The sequence below is a fragment of the Juglans regia genome, chromosome 7 (assembly GCF_001411555.2).
Source record: "Juglans regia cultivar Chandler chromosome 7, Walnut 2.0, whole genome shotgun sequence".
Classification (NCBI taxonomy): Eukaryota; Viridiplantae; Streptophyta; class Magnoliopsida; order Fagales; family Juglandaceae; genus Juglans; species Juglans regia.
Genome location: NC_049907.1, coordinates 36,485,085 through 36,491,084, shown reverse-complemented (window position 1 = coordinate 36,491,084; position 6,000 = coordinate 36,485,085).

Here is a 6,000-nt window from a genome sequence, read left to right as displayed (position 1 = left end):
TGTACTGGATTTTCAAGGTGGATTTTATTTTTATGATGTAACCTTATTAAGGTAACAGTCTGGATCCATCATTGGGATGCGAATCCTGCACACACGACCCCATCAAGATCTTCCCAGCCATGGATTGTTTTTTTTTATCCTTCTAGTCAAGCATATTATAGAATAAAAGACAAAATTACAAGAGTTTGGGATGGGTCTTTCCCTCTGTCAATATACAAAAAAATCTAAGAAATTTATCTAGGGGTAGGCATCCAAAAGCGAGATTGGTCGCTGCCCATTGCGCTATTGAGGGCGCACATCAATTTTGAGATCGATGAATTTTACTAATTTCCATCTTTAGTGATGATGGAAGATTTGTTGAATGTCTGCAACTATGGGGGAGATTTGCCAAAATGGTGATGAGTAAAGGCTTTCTATGGCTGTGATGATGTTTTGGGCGTCACTTTCAATAATTTCTAGATTTTTTTTAGTTGTTATTTTGGAGGATAGCAATGTCGTTGAGGCTTCTGCAACCAGTGGGTTTGAAGATTGAATATTTTTTGTTCTGATTTCCATGATATCCCCATCTTGGTTTTTTTGAACCACTGATGCAACTGAGAAATTGTTTCTAACCGCAGCTCAAATGAGAAGTTGTGAAAATTTGGAGGTGGAGGCTTCCAAGTTTCTTTTTGCCTATTTTGTTTCCTTTCCCATGCTTCTTTGTATTCCCCATAAATTTGACTCAATTGACTAGTTGTTTTTCCCAATGATAGGGTAGTGTGATTATGGATAATATCATTTTGCTGCCTCCAGATAAAATCCATGATATGATCATTGGAAGTAGTGTTTTTTCTTGCCCCATAATCCCAAGGCCTGTTCAGGATATATGATCAATTTTATCCAATCTGATATGGAGTTGATGGGCAAGTTTGCTAGATTTAATGACCAGTTTTTTTTTTTGCCAAAGTATTTGGTTTATTGGACACTCTATGAAAAAATATAGCAAAGTTTCTTTCGCTTGATTGCACAGTAGACATTCTGTTGATTGAAGTTGAGAAACAATTGTGTTGATTCTTGATTTGGTGAGGAGGATGTTCCAAAGTAGCTTCCAGAGTAGTAGATTGTGGCGGTCATGGATTCTTAGACTCCAAAGAGACTTGAAAAGCTCCATCATTATATCTTGTGGCAATGAGTCTTGATTGTTGATTGTTACATGATAAGCAGTTTTAACCGAAAATTTCCCACTATAATTTAGTGTTCAAATGATTTTTTGTCTTGCCCCTGAGAGACTGTTGGCAATAGAATTTTTTGGATTTCTATGATGCTTTCCTGGTCAAAGAAACTTCGCATTTTTGTCATGTCCCATGATCGTAGGTTGTTTACAATTATATCCGAAATTGTGAGGGAAAAGTAGAGTTGTTCCATACCTTTGATCAGCTTTATGAAATTTTCCATTGAAGGAATTCATGGTTCTGACCATATATTGATTGAAAGTCCATTGAGAATTGTTTACCAGTGTCCTTTTTTGAGTATGTCTTTAGTTTGAAGGAAGCATTTCCACATGCTTGAGTCTGACAATTTTGGTGTTGCATTCTAGAAATTTATATTTTGTCGAGAGGATCGAATGCCACAAGCCATTGTCTTTCACTTAATTCTCATCCAATTTTTGCTAGTAATGCTTGATTCATTTTTCCCATCAATCTGAGTTCGAGTCCTCCTAATTTTTGTCTTTGGCATATGGATTTCTATGATTTTAATATCAAGTTGTGAGCTTTATCTTTTGGGAATCCCACCAAAAATTCTTGAAGCTTTTGTGAAGGGCCTTGCACACTGATTTTGAGAGTTGAAATGAGCTCATTTGGTAGAATGGGATGGTGTTTGCCACTGATCTGATCAACATTGTTCTTCCTACTTGTAATAAGAGCCTTGATTTCCAACCTTTTGATTTTTTTCCCACTTTCTTTAACATTTCGCTATAGCTCTCTCTCTTTTATTTTTGTTAAAAGAAATTAGTAGGTCCAAGTATTTCATTCTTGGTGAGAATGCTTTGTAAGGAAGCCACTAAAATATGGATTGTTACACATCAATAATGGCTTCTAAAGCAAATTTATATTGGAAGGCAACTTAGTTAAGGATGACAATATGTGATTGACCCGTGAATCCAACACGAATACGATACGAAATTAGTGAGTTTGAGTTTGATGCTCACGGGTTCAAGACAAAACGGACCCGTTAAGACACGATTTATAAACGGATCAATAACGGATTAACCTGCTTAACAAGAAATCAACCCGTTTAGAATTTATCATAAAACTAAAATTTTATTATTGTTAAATAGTATTATTGATATTTCTCAGTAATCTTATATTTTTATTGTTAGAATTATAATTTAATACCTACTATATTTGTTATTGTATGGTTTGTAATATTGATTTTATTATATATTAAAATTTCAAAAATATTTATATATAGTTTTTAAGATATTCCGGTTATTAATAAATATAGATTTTTAACTTTTATGTAAAATTATGTTAATCAGGTCAAATAAGTTATGCATCTTAGTTCAACCTATTTACATAAAACAAACGGATTTAAATGAGTCATGTTAAAATATTTCTAATTAATTATTAAACTGGTTAAAACGGGTGACACAACATGACCCGTTATCTAAATGGGTTGTGTTAGAATTTGAAAGTTTGACACGTTCAGGTTATCGGGTTGGGTTCGAATTGACCTATATATTCGAATATTCATTACTTGACATAACACGAATATGATCGGAAAACATGATTTGCTAGATTTTCCACCCCTAACCTTAGCTGGTTTAAAATTCCCTTGACCCGAATGAGAGGCTGTTTTTCTCATTTGAAAGTTAATTCAACAGCATTCAGTTGTGAGCCTTGTACCATTTAAGGCTTTGTTTGAATAATGAGATGATATGAGATGTAAATAGTAGTGAAATAATTGAAATTAATATGTTTTATGGGATTTTGAGAAATGAAAGAAAAAGTTGAATAAAAATATTAAAAAGTTAAAATATTATTATTTTTATTTTGAAATTTGAAAAAAATTGAATTATTTTTTGTATTTTGTTCAGAAGTTTGAATAAATTTTTATGATTAGATAATGATTAAATAAAAAAGTTGAAAAATTAAAATTGAAAAGTGTTTATTTTTGTGATGTTTGGATATTGAGATGAGATCTAATGGAATAAGATGAAATGAACATGATGAGTTGGGAGGATTTTGTTATCCAAATCAGGAAATACAACAACAAAATATTTCTTTGGTGTAATGAAAAAAGATGAGAAATGATAGAGCCTTCGAAAAATTGTATACATATTTTGTACCGAATTATTTTTTACTTAATAGTTAAAGAAGTATTTTTTAATATTTTGTATTTTTTTTTATTTTTAAAAATATTTAAAAGAGTTTAAAAAATGACTGAAGAAAATAGAAAGAGAAAAGAAAAAATAATATACACCATCGGTACCAGATTTTTGGTGGGAGCAGCACTACTCAAAAAAGATTCTTATGAAAATATAGATTGTTCTCTATTTGTTCAGAAAATCAATATTCGAAAGCAATATGTAGAGATTCAACGAACCGTATGCCTAAAAGAAAAATGCTGGAAGTAACCATTTGGTGCAAACGGCATGCAACCGCGTACGTGGTCTACCCAAGTCATTTAATAAAATAGTGTGTTTTTCAACCTTTTTTGTTCTTAATGAAACACACCATTTCATTTTCCTCTCCCTTCTCCTTCTCCATCTCCTCTCCCGCTCCTCGCCTCCGACCTCCCTCTCCCTCTCCCTCTCCAATTTCACTTCCTCTCATTTTTCCTCCGATGTCCCTCTCCTTCTCCCTTTCTATTTCGTTTCCCTCTCCATTTCATTCTTTTTTATTATGTTTTTTTTCCCTCAATTATGAGCATTTTTGGTTGTCTACTTTGTTTTTCAACAATTTATTTGGTAGGTACTTTATCATAAGGTTCATTATCGATACTCTACGAGCTGTAAATGATGAGATTTTGTGCTTTATAAATTGTAAGGCTTTATATAAGCTGAGTAACAGAAATGGTTTCACTGAGCGGGAATTGGCAGTGGATATGCAGCAAAAAGTATTTTATTTTCTTGTTCTGTTTAGAAATGAATTAGTCTAGTGGTAAATACATTTGTGGGGGCCCTTGTGTGTGGTTATAGCTTTTATGGGTTGACTTTCTATTTCTTGGTTGGTGAAAAAAATATAAAAAAAATGAGGTTAAAAATGAGGTTGGGTTTCAGTGTAGATTGCAAACTTATATTTTTCAACAAAGTAGCTGGGGTGATAAATTTACAAAGCTCAATAAGGAGGTTTACGATATAAAGAAAAATGCTATGGTTGGCCAGTTTTCTCAATTGTGCTTTGGTCGGCCAGTTTTTCTTGAAGGAAAAATACTTCAAAGTCCTACAAAATTTGCATTGTAGACTCGCACGAAGTGCTTTACATTCAAAATGTTATTTGCTTCAAAGCATCTAGTCTACTACTCGATCGAAGAAGAAGAACAATCTCTGCATTTTGGCTTTGCTTTGGCATTTTCTTTGCTTTGTCTTTTTTACTTTTTGTTTTTGTTTTTTTTCTTCCACATAAGGCCTCGTACAGTCGGTTGCACTAGTGTTTTAAATTTCGTACCGTAACGGTCGGTACGGTCAAAATTTTTCGTACTGGCCCATGGCCGGTACAGGTATCCTAGGTGTTTCGTACCGACCCAAATACCGGTCGTACCGGCCGTATCGACTTGTATTTCGGCCTTTAATTTTTTTTTTCATTTTTTCAAACTACAAGCTTATTTTTTAACATTCAATTCAGATTAGACTATTTATAATATATATATATATTTATATATAATTTATTCGTATATAGACTATTATTTTAGAATATAATTTATATATATTTATATATATAATTTATTCATATATCAACTATCTCGAAACGGTATACGAAACGGTACTGGCATCGAAATATTTCTTTTCAGTGTCTTGACCGGTACGCCATCCGATACGGTATTCAAAAGATTGGGTTGCACACAATTTGCGCTTGGAGGTTGTCCATAGCAGAATTCATGCCTGAAAAATGAGTAATGTTACATACAGTCGTGAAATGTGCAAGCGTCGTGTAATCATTTTGAAAAAAGTAAGGTCTATTACTAAAAAATTAATTTTTTTTATATAAATTCTGTAATTATTTACTTTTTTTCAAAATGATCACTTGACGTGTACACTTATAATTACAACTATTATTTCTCCTGAAAAAGTACTTCCTTATTTCAACTTTTAACAGCTTTTAAAGATTTTCTTATCGCTTACTGAAGGAATCTTAAACATGCAGGTCGTTGTTGATGAAATGTGGAGGGTCCGTCGGATGAAATAGCCACAAACCCTCTGCAACACAGCAGCGACCTGCTTTTCGGCGTGTGCAAACGAATGATTGCACCCTGCTCTGAGTGGTCATGTGAAGTTTTAGGTGATTGGCAATCTCTTTTACAGCCACTATCAAAGTCGCTACTCCAAGGAGCCATTGGGTTTAGTTTTTCTCAACAATTTTTGAAGGGTAATCATACATTTTACACATTCTTTTTTATTATTATTATTTTACTATCGAGCTATTTTTTTCTTTCCGTTATTTAAATTTGAATTATGTCATTCTTGAATAATCTAAAATAAAATAAATTTAATCAACCTACTAATCATGTAATTTAATTAAAAATAAACTTAATTTTATAGAAATTGACCCAAAGAGCAAAAGAATGTCAATTTCTATAAAATTGAATTTATTTTTAATTAAATTACATGATTGGTTGGTTGATTAAATTTATTTTCTTCTAAATTATACAAGAATATCATGTTCTGAAGTTTTTAATCCAGATTCAAATAGGAAAAGGAAAAAAAAAATTGGTTAGTAAAATATTAGTAAAAAAAGTGTAAGTGTATTATTATCCATTTTTAAAATCAACAATTCGGTCTCGTTTGGTTACACAGATGAG